Source organism: Meriones unguiculatus, chromosome 9 (assembly GCF_030254825.1).
Source record: "Meriones unguiculatus strain TT.TT164.6M chromosome 9, Bangor_MerUng_6.1, whole genome shotgun sequence".
Classification (NCBI taxonomy): Eukaryota; Metazoa; Chordata; class Mammalia; order Rodentia; family Muridae; genus Meriones; species Meriones unguiculatus.
The window spans coordinates 9,724,454-9,743,419 of NC_083357.1; the positions used below are offsets into that span (position 1 = coordinate 9,724,454).

General features: G+C 46.4%; 1 long non-coding RNA gene across 2 annotated transcripts; it reads left to right on the forward strand.

The window, feature by feature from the left end:
- The first annotated feature begins 2,995 nt into the window (after positions 1 to 2,995).
- Positions 2,996 to 17,749, forward strand: LOC132656413 (uncharacterized). 2 transcript variants are annotated; one of them, XR_009594159.1, is made up of 5 exons: positions 2,996 to 3,134; positions 9,550 to 9,615; positions 10,220 to 10,529; positions 13,701 to 13,725; positions 15,154 to 17,749. It is a non-coding gene; the product is annotated as an uncharacterized LOC132656413 (long non-coding RNA). The 2 variants fall into 2 exon arrangements; XR_009594158.1 differs by lacking the exons at positions 13,701 to 13,725; positions 15,154 to 17,749 and having other exon boundaries at positions 2,998 to 3,134; positions 10,220 to 11,451.
- The last annotated feature ends 1,217 nt before the right edge of the window (positions 17,750 to 18,966 follow it).

An 18,966-nucleotide genomic window follows, 5' to 3' on the forward strand; every position in this document is an offset into this window, starting at 1 on the left:
TGTACTGCCTCAGCTTAGTGGCTGGCTTCCAAGACGGACTATGCTAAGAGCAAGCATTCCAAGATGGAGGAAGTAGAGGCTGCCAGGCCCATTAGGGCTTAGCTTGGGAAGTGGCCAAGTCTCACTTCCTCTGTATTTTATTAGCGAAAGCACTGAGGAGCTGGCTGGCTTGCAGTCGGTGTGGGAGAGAGCTGCAGAAGGGCAACTCTGAGGAATGTGTTCATCTGGGTCATTCAAGTAGTAGTTGAGGATGTTTAAAAATAGCTGTTCTTTTGTCTCAGATAAATGAAACATGAAACAAATAACCACACAGCTCAGCAATCCCTCCTCCCAGCTAAAGGATCAAAAGAAAGGCCTTGAAGAGGTGTCTGCACACCATTGTTCAGGGCAGCACCATTCACCACAGCCAAAAGGTGGGCGCGGCCCAAGTTTCCATTGGTGGATACATGGCTACACAAAATATGATGCTGTCTTTATTCCGTTGGCCTACTGTAACAAAATATTGGGACTAGGTGGTTCATAAGCAGGAGAACTTTACTTCTTAATGTTATGGAGCCTGGGGAACTCGAGAGTGAAGTACAGGCAGATCTAGTTTCTGGTGACTGCTCTCTTTGACCTCTCTTACGGCAGCATTTTCACAGGATGGAAAACATGAACAATCTCTATGTGGTATCTTTTAATTCTACAACTCTCCCCTGTGACCATCTCCTCCCAAGGTCCCTATCTCCTGATAGCTCTATGCTGGGTGCTAGGATTTCAACATACAAATTTTGGGAGGTGAGAAATGGTTAAACCATTGTAAACAGATGAGTCTGCTGATAGGCAGCACCTAGAGTAGCCAAATCCACAGAGACAGAAAGTAGAGCAGCAGGTGCTAAGGGCCAGAGGAGAAGGGAAAGAAAGTTACTGTTTAGGGTGTGGTTTCATTTGGGGACATGGATAATGACAGCAGATAAACAATACTGGGACCGATTAATGTGCTGAACTGTACACTTGAAATACTCAAGTGGTGAATTCATTATGCATCTCTTGCTGCAATAAAAACACTGAATTATGTTCTGAATTATGTGTGAACATGAAATATTGATATTACTCCTTTTTTCAGTATATGTTATAGGCAAGTCAGTGTTGACTTGTGTTATCTGTAACTAACTCCCCATGCTGTCAGAAGGCTGTGGACCAGAAGTGAGGGTACTGTTTGGAAACCTGTCAGCTCACCAGATGCACTGCAGTCCAAGCAGCACCCGGACATTAATGTAGCTGTTAGTGTATAAAAAGCACTGATTCACTTGGCCATAATACTACGTTTTGTTTGTGGACATTAAAGTAAATATTTATCATACCGATTGTATTTTGTATTTTTCATTTTTGGTGTCATTACACATTATTTAAACCCTTAAACATTTTCTCTGGACTTTGAGATGATAGTCCTGCTCTTTTGGCACCGTGCCAGAAATGCCTAGGAAATGCCATTCATAAATTCTGAATATAGTTACACCCGCCTGGTCCTAATGCTTGGTTTTCCCTCTCAGTGGCTGCATTTCTTCCCATCAGCTCTCAGATTTTCACTGGAGCTTGTCCCTTTAAGGCTGCTGCTGGGAAGAGTGAGGTAGTTAGTCAGTGGCTGGGGCACCCCTCACAGGAGACCCGATTTCTCCCTAGTACACTTTGACCCAGTTCACAGGTTAGGGAGGCCAACTCAGTGTTCTTCCAATTACTGAATGAGAGTTAGCCCTTAACCCCCATTTTGAACTAAAACAATTTCCTGGAGTTTAATATGTGTACAGGAAGTGCATATGTTAATCTACAATTCAGCAGATTTTCATTTTTTTCTTTTCTTTATTTCTTTTCTTTTTTTTTCCTCTTTTTTTTTTTTGAGACAGGGTTTCTCTGTGTAGCGCTGGCTGTCCTGGAACTCATAGTATAGGCCAGGGTAGCCTTGAACCCAGACATCTGCCTGCCTCTGCCGCCCAAGTACTGAGATTAAAGGCATGTACCACCACTGCCCTCAGATTCAATAAAGGTATAATTACTCACCCTCAGGGGAACCTTATCCCCCTCAAAGGTATACCACCACCTACACCATCCATTACCTAGTTTCTACTTTTGTGTTTTTGTAAGCAGATTGAGGCAGAACATTCTTTTTTATGCCTGGGGTTTTCAGGTCAACTTTGCATTTATGGGATGTCTTATACGTAGCTGTGTGTATTCTCCGTGCTGTATAGTGTACCGTTGTGTGACTCTGTCACAATTAGACATTTATTCTACTGTGAACATTTGGGCACCTTCCAGGTTGGGGCTTTTACAAACAGTGCAGGTGGGTACATCCCAGTGGTTCGTGGGGGAAGAAATTCTGTCACAGTTCTGTGTTGCTCTGGAATGGCTGGGTTAGAGGGTATGCCTAGGGTTAACCAAGCCATTTCCCACACTGTTACTCCCATTCAGGTCTAGACGTGAACACTCCCACCCCCTTTCTATCTCTTAGGAGTCATGACAAATTTCGAACAAGGCATTGCCCTCACATATAAGATTTACAAATTTCTACCAAAACGTTAGTGCCAACACTTCAAACGCGAACACCCTTCCAAACACACCCTCAGCGGTGGCAGACGGGGAAAGAGAGGGATCAGATGACAGCTACAACCCAAGATGCTGAGGGTTTCCTTTGTTGCTGAGAGGGCTGGGGAGTCTTTTTGAAAAAGCTGCTGCCAGTCAGGCTCGCCTGTCTTTGCAGCGCTAATTGCCAAGCACTTGGGCGAGCCAGGGGGCGGGCGTGTGCACAGTGAGACCCACCGAGCCACCGCCAGGCTTAGGGCTAATTAGAAATGCAAAGTGCTTAAAGGCTCAATACCACCACCAGCCCAGACAGAAAAAAACAAAGCCCAAAGCCAGCCAAACAAAGTAAAACCCCACCCCCACCTCTTCAGAACTCTAAGGTAAGCCTGCTTGTCCTCGCCGGCTTCAGGGACGCCTGCAAAATCTGCCGCTGCTGGCTGAAGCACACAGCGCTCAGCCTACGTCACGCAGCCTCCCTCCCAATCATGCCCTGTGGATGAGTTTCCTTTGTGTCGCTCAGGGCTTGGGGGAAGCGTGTCAATTCCATTTCCAGGACGCCCTGGCTCCTAGCATACTAAGTGAGTTACTCCTCTGAGCTCTCTGAGCCTGGAGGAGCCCCTGCGGTGGTGGGTGGGGCAGACGGCGTAAGCCAGCTTTGATCCCCCGCTAGCTACAAACCGCCGTTCACGCACGAGGCATGCAAATTAGGTCCCAATTAATAGTGCTTATTAGCCTCTCCTGGAACCTCGGAAGGAGAAGCTCAGAGGGTTTGTCCGGGAGGAGGGCAACGCTTACGCACCGCACTGAAAAGGCGAGTCTGGTCAGGAGGAGCTTCCTGGGCCAGGCTTGCCGCGCTGGGGGGAAGCCTTCAGCCAGCTGCCGAAGCTTAGGTGCCCCCAGGTCATCCGGGAGAGTGTCCACGTGGTTCCTGCTTGAGGCAGGATTTGATGGGAACCAAGGAATCAGGAGAGAAGGAACTTGCCGCTTTCCCTTTCTCCTGGGACCCTGCGCGGTCTAAGCTCTGATGAGTTCTGAATGTACCATCTTGAGTCTTTCCTGTCAGCCCCTGAGAGGAGAGGCCAGCACAACCCCAAGTCCTGAAGAAAGGGACTAAGCTGGGGGGTGGGGGGTGGGGGTAGGGGCAGGATTATTATTTAAAAGACCGGTGAAGAATTGCACTAATAGGCTTTTTGCCGGCTGGGCTCGAGGATGGGGCTTCATTCCTTCCCAGTAAAGTTGCAGAATTAAAATTTTAAATGTCTAAAATATACCACAATATTACCTTAAGCCTCAACTATCAAAATATTTGAAACATAGTATGGTAACAAATGTATTTTAGCAGCACAAACTCTCAAACTCCGATGACTGTAATAATGTCAATGACAACCAGAGTTGCTACTCTGAATCATTTATGGTAACTGTAATGTTAGTTATACTCACAGGGGCTGTCAGTGTTCTGGTGGGGGGTCGCCTATTTTCATGACTGAAGAAAACGCAAAACCAACCTTGGTTAGTGGTTAGGAAGAATAAAGACGTAATTTCTTCCTTTTTACAAATTTACAAAAAAAAAGGAGTTTTACAAATTCCCTGCCTTTGAAAAGGCACACACTTCTACATTAAGAATCTTCAAGGATATTTTCCTACTGTCTAGTACAAAGTGCAAGGTTGTGTGTGTGTGTGTGTGTGTGTGTGTGTGTTGTGTTTAGTGCATGCTTGTGAGCATTCAGGCCCGTTGGCCTGCGTGCATGCAGGTGGAGGCCATCAGGCATCTTTCTCTATACCACACGTATCTTATTACCTTGAGACAGAATCTCTCACTGCGGGTTAATGGACTCTTGGGATCCTCGTGTGTCTGCTCCCTGATCCTGGAGCTGTAGGGATTCGGGGGATTTTAACTCAGATGCCCCTGTTTGCACAGCACGGACTAGTAGCCACCGCACTCTTATTCTTGTGCGTATGTGTGTGCGCATGATGTGTGGATGAGTGTGCATGCTGGTGTGAGTGTGGAGGTCAAAGGATAACTTTCTGGGGTTGGTTCTTTCCTGTCTACCATTAGTTCTAGAGACTGATGGTTGCCAGGCTTGCTTCTTGCTTGCATGGCCATCTCGATAGCCCTGAAGACTTCTTTTTAATGGTGTTAAATTCTTTTAAAACTTTGGTCCCTTTATTCATTTCAAATACATTCTCTCTCATCAAACTACAAAGTATTTAAAATCTTTCTACTCTGCTTTTTTAATTTTAATTTTTATTAATTACAATTTATTCACTTTGTATCGCTCTTATAGCTCCTTCCCTTCTCCCCTCCCAATCCCACTCTTCTTCCCCCTTCTCCACCCATGCCCTGTCCACTGATAGGGGAGGTCTTCCTCCCCTTCCTTCTGATCCTAAAAAGGCAGAGAGACACTATCTAAATCAACAAAATCAGAAATGAAAAGGGGGACATAATGATAGACACTGAGGAAATCCAAACAGTTATTAGGTCTTACTTCAAAAGCCTATCTGCCACAAAATTTGAAAATCTAAATGAAATGGACAATTTTCTTGATCAATTTTACTTACCAAAGCTGAATCAAGACCAGGTAAATCAATTAAACAGTCCTATATCCCCTAAGGAAATAGAAGTGGTCATCAAAAGTCTCTCATCCAAAAAAAGCCCAGGGCCAGATGGTTTCAGCGCAGAATTCTACCAGACCTTCAAAGAAGAGCTAACACCAATACTCTTCAAACTATTCTGCTCTGCTTTTTGCTCCTGACTTCCTTTAAACACGGCTAAAAGCAGCCAGCAATATGCTGTACTGTCTTCAAATTTCCTCCACCATTACTTTTTAATCCATTCTCACTCAAGTTTTCAGAACACAGGCAGAACACAGACACATTCTTTGCTGGAATGTAACACAATTAGACTCCAGTCCAATTTCCAACAGAGTTCATGTTCCCATTTGTTTCCTCCATTTCTTTCAGCATTCTGGTTTTCTCAACTGCCACCAGAGTTGTCCATCTTATAGTATTTTATAAGAATACTTATATTCATTATAGTATTGTCATACTTATGCTATTCTACACTAAAATACTGTAATAGTTACAGTAGTCTATACTATAATCTAGTATCCTAAGGCTTTGCTAGGCTGAAACTTCAAGTTTTTCCAAATTGTTCCTATCCACCAGTTCCAAAGTCCTAAGAATCACATGGTCAGGTTTATGACATCAACCCCACTCCTGACACCAATCTTCTGTTTTAATTACTTTTCTTGTCACTGGGAAAAATATCTGGAAGAAGCAATTTACAGTAAGGAAAATTTACTTTGGTGCCTACGTTCAGGGACTACAGGCAGTTCACCGCGGTGAGAAAGGCACGGTAGCTGAAGCAGCTCGTTCTTCATATCTCAGTGGATCAGAAACAGAGTACAGGCCGAAGCAGGAACAGGCGACAATCCTTGAGTCCTGCTCCTCAGTGACCCACTTCCTTCACTCAAGGCTCTACAGCTTTCCAAAACAGCAACACCAGCTGGGAACCAGTATTCAAACGGGGGTGGGGGTGGAGGGGTTGGTTGGGTTGGGTTATTTTCAGATCATAACAGTGCCTTTTGCCTCACTGCCTTTGTTACTGTCGTGAGGAGACACCGTGACCAAGGAAACTCTTATAAATGAAAGCATTTAATTGGGGCCTTGCTTACGGTTTTAGAGGGTTAGTCTATGATCATCATGGTGGGAAGCAGACGAGCATGGCACGGGAGCAGTAGTCAGTAGCTGAGAGCCTTATATCTTCTCCAAAGGCAGCAGGCAGAAAGGGCTGGGAGGAGAAGGAAAGGGAGAGAGAGACTGAGAGACTGGCATTGGTGTGGTCTTTTAAAACTTTAAAGCCTATGCCCAGTGACTAACCTCCTACAACAAGGCCACACCTACAACAAGGTCACACCCACTACAAGGCCACACCTACTATAAGGCCACACCCACAAGGCCACACCTACTCCAACAAGGCCACACCCACAACAAGGCCACACTTACTCCTACAAGGCCACACCTACTCCAACAAGGCCACACCTACAATAAGACCACACCTACCACAAGGCCACACCCACTACAAGGCCACACCCACAACAAGACCACACCTACTCCAACAAGGCCACCTCCCTAAGTCTCTCCAAACAGTTCCACTGATGACAAAATATTCAAATATATGAGCCTGTGGGGGCCATCCTCATTCAAACTACCACAATCACTGTGATGAAATTCTTGACAGAACCAACACATAGGAAGAGAGCATGGCTTTAGCTGATTGTTTCAGAGGGATCAAGCCCATGGCGTCCTGCCTGGGCCTGTTGGAAGGCCTGTCGTCACAATGGTGGCGTATGTAATGGAGAATGTGCTTCGTTCAGTGTGGAAAGGAAGTATGCTTGTGTAAGTGTTATTATCTGTGTCTGAGACCATACATTTCGAGGATAGTGTCTCAGTTTTTAAAATGTGCTTTTAATAGCATATCATACTTTGTTCTCATTTTATCTTCATTATGATTGAGAATTAAGTTAAACATTATTTAAGTAGCATAGCACTTAAAAAATTTTTTTTGAGAAGTCTTCAGAGATTTTCCATACTCTACCCCTATACAGACATGGCTCCATTATCAACACAGCACCAGGGTGACACAGTTACCACAACTTATGAACCCACATTGACATTTCATGACCACACTCACAGCTGATTAACATTAGGGTCCACATTTGGTACTGTAGCTTCCATAGCCTTAGGAAGGTATAATGACACAGACCTGGAAAAATGCATGACAGGTATCCACCCTGACACTGTCATGTCACACAAGAAAAGTCAGTTCTTTCTTTTGGACATGTAGAAAGATTACTGCTATGGTCAAGGTCAGCTAGGTTTTTCTTACATCATCAACTCACCTGGCTGTGGACATACCTTCCTCTAAACCCGGTTTACCTAAACCTTATTGCAGTCTCCAGGCTGCAGATAGGACTTGCTGAGGCTTCAAAGTAAAGGCTGTTCTCTTCTCCAAAGCTTCGGCACACTCATCACCCGGCACACTCAGCCAGCCTGGGAGCAAGCACCCGAAGCTGCCCCGAGCTAAAGGCTAGCGCGCGGAGCCCATGCTGCTGTCAGGGAACAACACGGGGTTGCGTTATCTCTGCCCTAGCAGCGCATCCTCCTGCGCTTCATTCATCACATGAGTGCCAGGAGCCATGTTTTCCTGCTTCTCTTCTTAGAAATGCTCTCTGTGGCAAAGGCACAACTGTCTACGTGTGTTGCTGTAGCCCGAGGTGGCCAGAGCCACTGGAGACTCTCTGCTGATGCCCCTTGGCAGTGTGTGAAGTCCGTCCCGCCCAGCCAGCCTGGGAGGGAGGTTGGCACAGGGCAAGGCGGGTCTCCGCTCCAGGGAGGAAAATGAGTCTGAAAGCTCTTAGACAAAGGATGGGCAGCCCCCGTCAAGGCTTTCTGGGACTCTCCACCGTGAGCTTGTTAGACTCACCTCTGCTAATCTTTTCCCATTTTTTTTTCTCTTCCCTAATAGAAGGAAACCAGTGGTCGCAAACTGAATTCTTACTGTGTGTTAGGAGCAGCAGGCTGCAGAAGAGAGCTTGGGCAAGCCCATGCTCTCTTCCAGGAAACTGCAAGGTTGTTGTGAAATACAGTCTTTATTAGAAATCAGATTATATTAACTTAACTAACCTATGTTAAGACAAAAGTAGTAAATCTCTCAGCTCACCACATTCTAAGCATTCCAGCTCACTGACTTGGAGCTGTTTCTTCCTATGGTATCTCTACATCAGAAATACCATAAAATAACTGTCACATTAGTGGCTTGAAATTAGCAACAGGGACAATGTTTACCCACAGCAATCAGCAACTTTCACAAATCAGGGCTTGATTCATTATTATTTTCTTTATTGTTTTGATGTTAAAAAAAGCAATGGAGTAAATATTATATAATTACATAGATATTATATAAAAACATTAACAATATACAGTAGATTTATTATGACTAGCGTGGAATTCTGAGAAATTATTTTTTTTCAGTATTAGAAACTATTACTTGATTCAGCAAAGAAATTGTAGTTGTTAGTCAGCATAGTGTTACCTGCCTCTCAGAAGACTAGCCTGGGGTCCTCAGCGAAACCTTATTACTACCCAGGAAGCTTTTTTTCCAGTGAGTAAAGTCTTGGCACGCATCCTCACTTCACTTTTTTCTTGTTAATGTAAGCAAACAAGACTAGCAAAAAAAAAATATATATATATATATATATATATACATATATATATATATATAGTCATCTCCATGTCATAGTTTTGTTCGTGAGTTAGTGGTGACTATATAGGATACAGGAATTTAATAAAATTAATGGTATTTTGTAAAAATTAATTGGCTAAATGGAATTTACAACAATGAATATGTCTCATTATTTAAAGATTATATTCTTAATCCTTTCAGAATAATACATAAGAGTATTCAAAAGCCCCGTCCCCACACAACCTCGGAGTTGCCCTGAGGGCGAGAGCGAGGGAGAGGTAGCCCTATCCCAGGCTGCGGCACCTGGGAGAGTGAGTCTCTCCCTTGACTGGGCAGCCCAGTGGAGCTGGCTCTGGAGGCGTGGGTGCAGGTGAGCACCCCCTCCCCTTTGGGCAGGAGAGCAGGAGAGCTGACCCTGCTCCTGCAGATGGCAGCATTGGTGGCCTAGCCAGAGCAGTGCTGAAGAGCTCACCCTGGTGGTGAGGACAAGAGAGAGTCAGGGCGCTCACCAGCTCAGCTACTGCCCAGGCCCAGATCCAGGGGTCTGAATTGGCCCACCCCAAAATCTATATCATCTGCGAAATGTTGGAACCTGTGAAAGGGCCTGTCCCACTGTTCTCAAGCTGCGGGATCTCCACAACACAACACCAGGATAACCAGGAGTCCTTATGAGGTTCCAGTATTGATGGTGTCACAGAAACCAGAGATCTCGGACCAGACCAATGACTCATTGCAATGAACATTTGCAGGTGAAGATGTGTGGACAGAGGGATGTACTGTGGGACACACGTGACACACTATGCTTCCATGATGAGGTAGTTTCTCTATTTTTTTGTATGTTTTTATTTTGGGGGAGGTTGCAAGGGCGAAGGGCGTATATGAGGGGGCAGGGAGATGAGTGGGCCTGGGGCTCCTGATGTGAAACTCACAAAGAATCAATAAAGTTTAAAAAGAGTATGAATACTTACATTTTATATAAATACTTATATGTCTAATATAACTTACATATAGGTTGTATTAAAATAAACATCATAGGTAATCAAAACTCATATTTTTGTGGGCTGAAGCTGTTGTAGTTATTTATTTCCTTTTCTGTAATATATTTCCCTCTTTATCTTACCTTCCAAAATTTAACAAGTCTAATCTCCTCCTCCTTGGGGTCCTGTGTCACAGTCCTTGTGACCAATGCCTTAGCGTCTATGCCGTTCTCTGTGCTTCTGGAACAAACAGAGCTGAAGGACCTCGAAAACTCAGCTCTGAGCATCTACTGGGGAGTTCAGTGCTTGATCCAAACGAGATAAGCAAAAGATGTTGACTGAAAGTTCTGGAGACCAAAAAGGGAGAGAGAGAAAATATCGAGGTCATGTGTACAGAATGGGGGTAAGAATCTAGATCATCTTTTAACTTTTGATTTCTTAGGCCCAGAGTGGTGGAAGATTTCTGCAGGTTGGAGGCCAGCCTGGTCTACACAGCAAGTTATATGGAGACCTTGTCTCAAGAAACAAACCAAAGACGACGACAGCAACAGAATCTAAGAAACAATCAAACAGAATCTACAATTTCTTAGGGTTTCTCAAGGTCTGAACACATAGCAGTTGTTTGGCTGACAACACCATCTTCGATAAAATCCTTGAAGAAGCAGGCTTGTTTAGGAGACACAGCTGCTTTCATTCAAGTTGGCCGTGATCCAACTAGAGGGCCCAGCTCCCCCGTGCTTCTTAGCTATCAGGTAATTACATCATTCCAGGTATCCGACTTGGGCTACCTCAGCTCAGCAGCTAATTCCACAAACAGCTTGCTTTGTTTTGGTTTGGTTTTGAGGCTTATTACACAGTCCAGGCTGGACTGCAAATCTGTGATCCTCATACCTCAGCCTCCTGAGTGTAGGGATTAAATGCTTGCACGACCACACCTAACTTCTTCCTTTTTTTTTTTCCTTTAATTGCGTTCACTGACAACCTCATTGCCCCTGGCAGCCCCTGGATTTCCCTGTGTTGTGTGGAAAGAGAGTGACAATGGAATATCAAAAGCCCAGGAGAAATTCCTCTCCTCCTGGTCCATACTTGCCAGCACATCCTGGCTATAAGCTTCTGCTTAGACCCCTATGCCTGGACCAGGTTGGCTGTTTGCCTAGTCTTTAAGTCCCAGCCATTATTGACTGGCTGTTTTTTCTTCAGAATAGTTGATCACCCACCTCCCTAAATAGCCCCAGCCAGGGTCAGATTACCCCCAGCGGCCAGGTCACACCTGCAGGATGAGCTCTACCAATGAGCCTAAGGGCAAACAAATATGTCCTACTAGTCTTGACAAGACAGAAAGTCAGCAGGGCCAGTCTGCGATCATAGCTGGGGGGAGAGGGGAAGTTGACTTGTCAGAGAGAGTAGCACAACTCTTCATTTCTCCCTTCCTTTCTCATAAGCCTTTCATTGCCTCAGAGTCTACAGTAGAAAATAAACTGGGGAAAAGATCATCATTGTTCTCCTGGACCTCCTTGTCCTCATCCCCTGCATATCTACCCTTAATTTAGAGTTCAAAGTAGAACAGTGACATACACCTTTAATCCCAGGACTCTGGGGGGCAGAGGCAGGTGGATCCCTAGGAGTTCAAGGCCAGCCTGATCTAAAAATTGAGTCTAAGATAACCAAGACTACACAGAGAAACCCTGTCTTAAAGAAAAAAAAAAAAAAACAAAAAACAAACAAACAAACAAAAAAACCAGCCAACCAACTAAACAAACAAAAAGAAGTAGAATGTTTGCCTATTACAAATGAAGCTCTGGGCTGCATTCTTAGCACCACATAAAAGGCTTGGTAATCCTTTGGTAATCCTGGTGCTTGGAAGGTAGAAGGATCAGAAGTTCAAGGTCATCCTCGTAAAGTTGGGGGCTAGCCTGGGCAACATTAGATAGTGTCTCAAAAAAAAATAACAAAAGCACATTGGGATATAGCATTGCTTTGCTCAGAACCATCCAATGGCTCCTATACCGTCAGAGGTAAAGCTTTACAGTGGCTGAAGGGCCTGAAGGACCCACCCTTAACCCCACCAAACCTTTAAACATCTGACTCCTAACCATAGTCTCTCTCTGCCCTACCCACCCAAAACTACCTTGTTGTTCTTCCTATGTACAGTCCCTTCCCCCTTCAGGACCTTTGCCCACCCAGGACACTCTTCCCCAGGGGTCTACTCAGCAACTTCCTCACTCCCTCAAGTCTTCCTGCAAAGCTCAGCTTCTCAGCAGAGCCTACCCTACCGTGGAGGGAGCTGATTACTCCTGGAGGCTGTCTCTTCTCCCTCGACACTCCTGTGTCTCATCCTGTTCTATTATTCCCATAGAATGAATCATCTCCTGGCGTGACATGCCATTTACCTTTGTCCCCTATCCGGCACACACGTCACCTCCAAGAATACATAGATGTTTGCCTTTTTGCCTAGTTTGTCTGCTAATGCATCTCAACTGTCTACAACATGCACACAGTGGGAGTTCAAAAACTGTTGAATCCCTTTGAGATGAGGAGAGTGAGGCCTACCCTAGGTCAGAAACACTGAGACATCTGGTAGCAGAAATGAATCCCTCTCTTCTGGATCCCGTGTCCACCATCCTCTAATGGTTCATCTGCTCTCCATCCACAACTGATTTTAGGGGAAAGTCCAGGGGGCTCACAATAGTGCTAAGTGGACGGATGCTCTTGGCAATTCCACATTTACTTGTTCATCAAGGTTAAGAAGGTGGTTAAGCCATGTGAAGACGCTACTATATATGTTTTTTTTCTGATAAAAGCATTTTTCTTAAAAATGCCTTCTGCAGCACATAACTCCAACAAGGGCCCTTTGTTGGTGCTAGAGATCCTGCAGGTAGACAGAGGAGGCTATGGCTGAGGAGGAAGGATCTAGCAATGTAAGCTGAACCACATGGGTGGCTATATTAATAAATCCAGGGATCAGGGACACTGAGTAGAACCCTGCTTCCCTCTAAAGGGGAGGACTTGCCAAGTTGTCCCGCTAACCTCCCTTGGATGGCTAGTGACTTCATTTCTGGTTTATCCGAGGGACTTCTGCCTTCCATAAGCTCCTCATCACTAGACACTGAGGTCATCTGTTGTAGCAATCGGATGCATAACAAACCACCTCAGCACTGAATGGCTTCGGACAGCCATTGAGCTGGGGAGGGGGCAGCTTGATTGCTAACGTGTTTGCCTTTCGAGCACAAGGATTTGCGTTTGATCCCCAGAACACACATTTAAAAAACAAACAAACAAACAAACAAACAACCCCACACACTTGTAACCTCAGCACCAGCTAAGAAGAAACAGGTGGATCCTTGGGTTTGCTAGCCAACTGGAGTAGCCTACTCGGTGAATTCCGGGACATTGAAAGACTGTCTCAGTAAACATGGTGGACAGCTCCTGAGGCATCTCAAGGTTGTCCTCCGGCCTCCGCATGCACGCACGCGCGCGCGCGCACGCACACACACACACACACACACACACACACACACACACACACAGCATTGACTATCTCTACACTTGGGTGGGTCAGTCTCCCAAGGTTGGCTGGACGCCTTCCTGTGCTGGGCACCATGTACTGCGCCCATTGCGTCTTTGTTTGATGGCTGCCCTGGTACCCCTCCTTTTGGCCTCTCCTTCTCTGGGGACCTGGGCCACCCCACACCATGGTGGTAGGAGGAGAGATACCACCATGGCAGCGGCACAGGAGGAGACTGGACAGCAATGGCCATTCCTCCCGGTTTGATTCGAGCACACAGAATGCAGATTCAGGCGTGTTCGGTGGGATGGGAGCCCGTCTTCCATTGAAGGATGTGACCAGTTGGAATCTGTGACACTGTGATGTAGGTAGTCAGTCCCTGCTCTGAATGGTACTTTATCTTACCTCTCTGTTTCAGAACACATACAAGGAGCCTTGAACGTGTGAGTATGTACCTAAATATGTATGCTGTCTATTCTTAACGCTCTCACTTTGGCCAAATCCTTACTTTGTGATTTCTCCACCTCCCCCTCAGCCTGACCACATGTTGCTTCTGACTGCGGCCAGCCTTCCTTGCCCCACAAGCTGCTGCTCAAATTCCAGGTCTCCAGCAGCACGAATTCTTCACTGCAAAGTTGCTGCATCCTCACTGCTTCTGCCTTCAGCACACTGAAGGCTTCTTCTGTCTTTTTATTTTATTTTCATTAACACATGGGGAATCTTTTTAAGTCCTAACATGATCCTAAATCCAAAGAAGGAGCGAGTCTAGCCCCAGCCGCTACTCCCATTGGCGCCCATCAGCTCCTGACTTGAGGTTGGGATCGTTTCCCACAGAAAGCTACCAGATCTGCTAAGTCATAAATTTGGGTGGGCTGAGTAGCAATCTGTTGGAATATGGAGATGAGACACTTGGATGCAGGCCCCTGTAAGACCAGAAACTTTGTGAGTAGAAGGAATGAGCAGGAAGCCAGGTCTCCACGCCCCCACTACAGCTGCAGCAGCACCCCACTCCTTACACACATCTAGGATCAGACCGTAGGCTCTGTAAGGACATCGGAGGGAGAAGAAAAGAGGCCCTGACTGTTTCTATTTGGGTTGACTTAGTTCACGGACTCAGGCCCCCAAACAAGCGGTTGCCCTATAATAAACACCCCAGGAGCAGCTTAAAGAAAACAGGAAGCTGGTCAATCTCAGCACCCAGGGGGCAAAAGCTGGAAGATAGCAAGTTTGAGGCCAGCCTGGGCTACTTAATTCAAAGCCATCCTGAGACACACAGGCCCTGTTTCAAGAACACCCACAGCTGAGGGGTAGCTGCGTGACAGAGCACTTGCTCAGGGCGCTTGGATCTTGGAGTGCTGAGTCTAGTCTCTGCACGTCCCTTCTCCCATCAAGGAAAAAAAAAAAAGAAATGGAGAAGGAAAACCATGTTGAAGATCCTCTAGGTCCCACTGGCCCTGCCACTGCTTCGTCTCTGTCACTCTGTGCTGGCACAGAATACCCCAAGTTTCTCTCCACAACCTCCCTCCCTCCCTATCTAGTGGCCACCACAGCAGAACGAGGAGCAGAGCACACGTCTCCCCCTAAACACACAAGCACACAGACCCCCCTCAGCCCTTCCCCATCCCAGCCTTGTCCTGTCTGCCTTAGGTCCTCACTTCTTCAGATATGAACGTTGTCTTCCCATCATTTCTCAAGTCCCCTCTGCTTTTGTTTCTCATGTCCCCTCACATGTAAATCTCAGTAGCTGGCTGGTCTGCTAAGAATGGCGTCAGAGATTTAAACCCCGTTCCAGAGGTTTGAGCAAACTAACTCCTTACCTTCCTTTTGTCCCTCCTCTTATTTGCACATGTCTGTCCCCTTTGACTTCTAAGACTGCCGCAGAGCCTGGCCCTTGCAACAAGAAGATGTGTTGTCTGCCATCTGCCATGAAGTTGAAATTTGACTTAGCAATCTAGTTGACTTACATGAAGATGGTTCTATCAAAATCTTTCCCTGAGTCTAGATGGTCTCTCCAGAAACTGAGTCTCTGTTCTAGCTCTCAGTCTTCATGGAGAAAAATTAACACAGTCCAAGACAAAGTATTATGGTGCCCACGATCTTGGATTATACTGCAGAGAAACAGAGCATCGATGCCAAGTCTTAGGAGGAGGAGGAGGAGGAGGAGGAGGAGGAGGAGGAGGAGGAGGAGGAAAGAACCAAATACCAACGCACTCCTACACAGCACAGCCTTTGAATGGATGAGAAATAGAAATTGCAAGTACAGACTGTTTAGAAAAGATTGACTAGAATACTCATTCTACAGTGAGAAGGCTGAGCCCATGCACAGAAGGTGGGTTTCTAAAGCTTTAGTAACTGAACATGAAGAAAAAAAAAAAACTATAAAGAAATAGTTCAATCGGAACTTTAAAAGACTGCCAAGAGAACACGACCAAGTTAAATAGAAGGAACTGACAAAGCTTAAAGCAGAAATGGGCGGTCAGAAAAGAGAAAACCAAATCCCAGACACACACCCACACGCACACACATACCACACACATTTCAGAACGAATAAATCTTGAAGAGAGAGAGACTGAGCCACAGTGTCACAGGGAGGAATCTGAGGTGTGGTTGGGCTGTCTGTGTTAGTCTTTATAAATTGAAACAACAACAAAACCCGGAACATCAGGCAAAGAAAACATCCGCCCCACGCGTGCACTAAGCCGAATTGCAGCTCCAGCCTGAGACAGTGCCGAAGGGACTTGCACACACCTGTACCGGCACATGTGTGAGAGAACAAGCCTTACAGGTGATGTCGTGAGGTGAAAACACGGCCAGCGGAGACTGGAGTGAACCTCGGAGAGGAGGGGCATCTGTCTCTTCTTGTAACCCCGTCTTGCTCTGCACACGCACAACGCACCAGTGACTGGACCCAAGGAATTAAAACACTAAAGAATCAGACGGGGCAAGGATGGACCCTTATGTTTGGTGGTTTCTTTAATCTTAGCACCCAGGAGGCTGAGGCATGGGGGTTGTGAGCTCTAGGCCAGCTGGGGTTGTATAGCAAAACCCTGTCAAAGAAAAAAAAGAAAAAGAAAAAAGAACTTTTAAGATAAGTAGGATGGAGACTCCTGAGGTATGGTGATTATTAAAATTAACAATGGAAGTGAGCTGCAGCACGTAAGAGGGGCAAGGGGGAGATCTGCAGGCCAGCCATGTGATCATCATTCGACACCTGAAGTGCTGGCCAACTCCGCTCTGTTCAACAGGAAATGCAAAGGAAGAGAGAGAGAGAGAGAGAGAGAGAGAGAGAGAGAGAGAGAGAGCGGGATTATCAGGGAGTGGGAATCTATTAAAATATCACCATCCGTGAGTGTGAATCATTTCCGCAGCCAGCTTAAAAGCTTCTCCAGCGACCCCTGCACAAGCCGAGTGTGTCCTGACTGCCAAGCCTCTGCTGAGTGCTTCGCTGGCACAATTCCATTCAAACCCCAAGACCCTGGTAAGGTGCATCTGTCACTGTCTCTGTTTGTCAGATGAGGAGACTGTGTCCCAGTTCCAAGGGGCTTCCGCTGGCAGCCCTGGGAGAGGCAGGAGAGGCCGGATCCAGCGAGCCGTCTGTGCCGCGGCCGCGCCTCATTGGCGGAGGGGGCTCTTCCCACAGGACTCCGGCCTACGGCGCACATATGTTTAAATGTAACGGTGTCTGTCCAGACCCTCAGCAGCCGGGCTGGAAAAATCGGGGGAAAGCACATTCTAGGCACCATGGTAACCGTGGCGTTATGTATTAGTAAACAGTATGTGTTAAAAACAGTACAAGGGAAACACAGAATCGCTCTTGAGAGGCAAAGAGAAAGAAGGCATGCACGGAGCAATGTGCTCACTTACAGCCTGGAAATTATTCTCCTAATATTCCACTTACCCTAGGGGCTTGCTGTGTAGCCCAGGCGGACCTCAAACTCGGGATCTTCTTGCCTCAGCACCCTGAGCACTGGAATTACAGTATGTTCTGTGATGTGCTCCTATAAATTAATGTTTTTGTCAATGCAACATTGTTGTTATTTATCTGTTTTGTAGCAGTGGGATTTGAACCCGGGACCTACGCCATGAAAGTGTTCTATCACCCAAACCATTACTAAGCCCTTGAAATCATTCTCTTAAGAAAATTACTTAACTTCAAAATTTTACCACATGGAATAAATCCGAGTGTGACAGACATTTTTTGGAATTAAGTGTTACTTGCTAGCTCACTCTCTCTCTTCCTTCCTCCCTTTTGGTCTCTTAGATAAAGACAGACACCGGCCGTGGCCCTGGCTTCTGCTGGATCACAGAGACATATTAGTAAAACTCTTAGGAATCTTTTGTGCTACTCAATAAAGAGCTATTACTAAAAATTAAATTGCATGAACTGGGTTCAGTGGGCAAAGGTGCTAGCTGACAAGCCTGGTGACCTGAGTTCAGTCCCCGGCACCCCCCGGTGAAAGGAGAGAATGGACTCCTGCACACAGCCTGTCCTCTGACTCTGTGACGTGTGCGCACGTCATAAGATCCACACATGTGAAAACGACCCCCCAAACACATAAACCAAGACTGGCGTCACTTGAAAAGGATGGGCGATAAATCCGCGGAGCTCACTTCCTTCTATTTCATAGGCGGGTATGCAGGAAGGCCACATCCTACGGCGGCGAGCCGCTCTGCGTCTCTTCTCGCCTCAGCTCTGTGACCAGCAACATCCTGTCGGCAGCTGCTCGCCAGGCCGTGAGGTGTTTATGTTCTGCTTAATCAGCTTAGGAAGAGAAGAGGTTTATGTTAGCTCAGGGTTTGGACCTTTCCACCTAGCGGTGGCAGGCCCTCCCGCTTTGGGCCGATAGCAGCACATCATCCTGGGGCCTGTGCTGGAACAGAACCAGTCTCTTATGCATTGCTGGGAAGCAAAGCAGAGAAAGAGGAGGAGATCAGGGTCCCACCGTGCCCAGTAAGAGCAATGCCACAGGTCGTCTCCAATGACCTAATGCCCTTCACTGGGCGCCAGCTCTTAAGAAGTGCGCAGCCGCAGAACAAAGGTTTTGATGTGTGGGCCTTTGTGGGACATTCAGGATCCAAACACCAGCACTGATGAGAGCTCCCACTGACTAAGTTCTGTTGTTTGTTTTGTTTTTCCTGTTAAATTTTTATGTCTTTGATTTGATTTGTATGTTTGTCTGCACGTGTGTATGTAATATAGCGCACGTGTGCCTGGTGCCCAAGGAGGCCAGAAGAGGGCATCAAATCCCACATAACTAGAGTTACAAGTGGTTGTGAGCTGTTGTGTGGGCGCTGGGAACTGAACCCACGACCTTGGCAATGCTCTTAACCACTGAGCCATCTCTCCAGCCTCAAGTTCAGCTCTTTTTAGGGAGCTGGTTGCTGAACAGAGCAGCATGCCGCCGGCTTAGGAGCTCACTAGCAGGCCTCGCACACACTCTCTCTCCCTCTCTCTGTCTCTCTCTCACTTTCTGTAGGTGCGCTTGTTTCAACAAAGCTTGAGGAAAAAAAAAACACATTGCAGTTTCTTGTAAACAAGTAGAATAAGTAAACCAGGTGTATGAGTGTGGGCTTGCAATCCCTGCTCAAGGAGGCCGAAGCAGGATGATAGAGAGTTCAAGGCCAACTAGAGCAGTTTCCTAGACCCTGGCTTCAAATGAACCGAGAGGAGCTGGCAGTGTGGC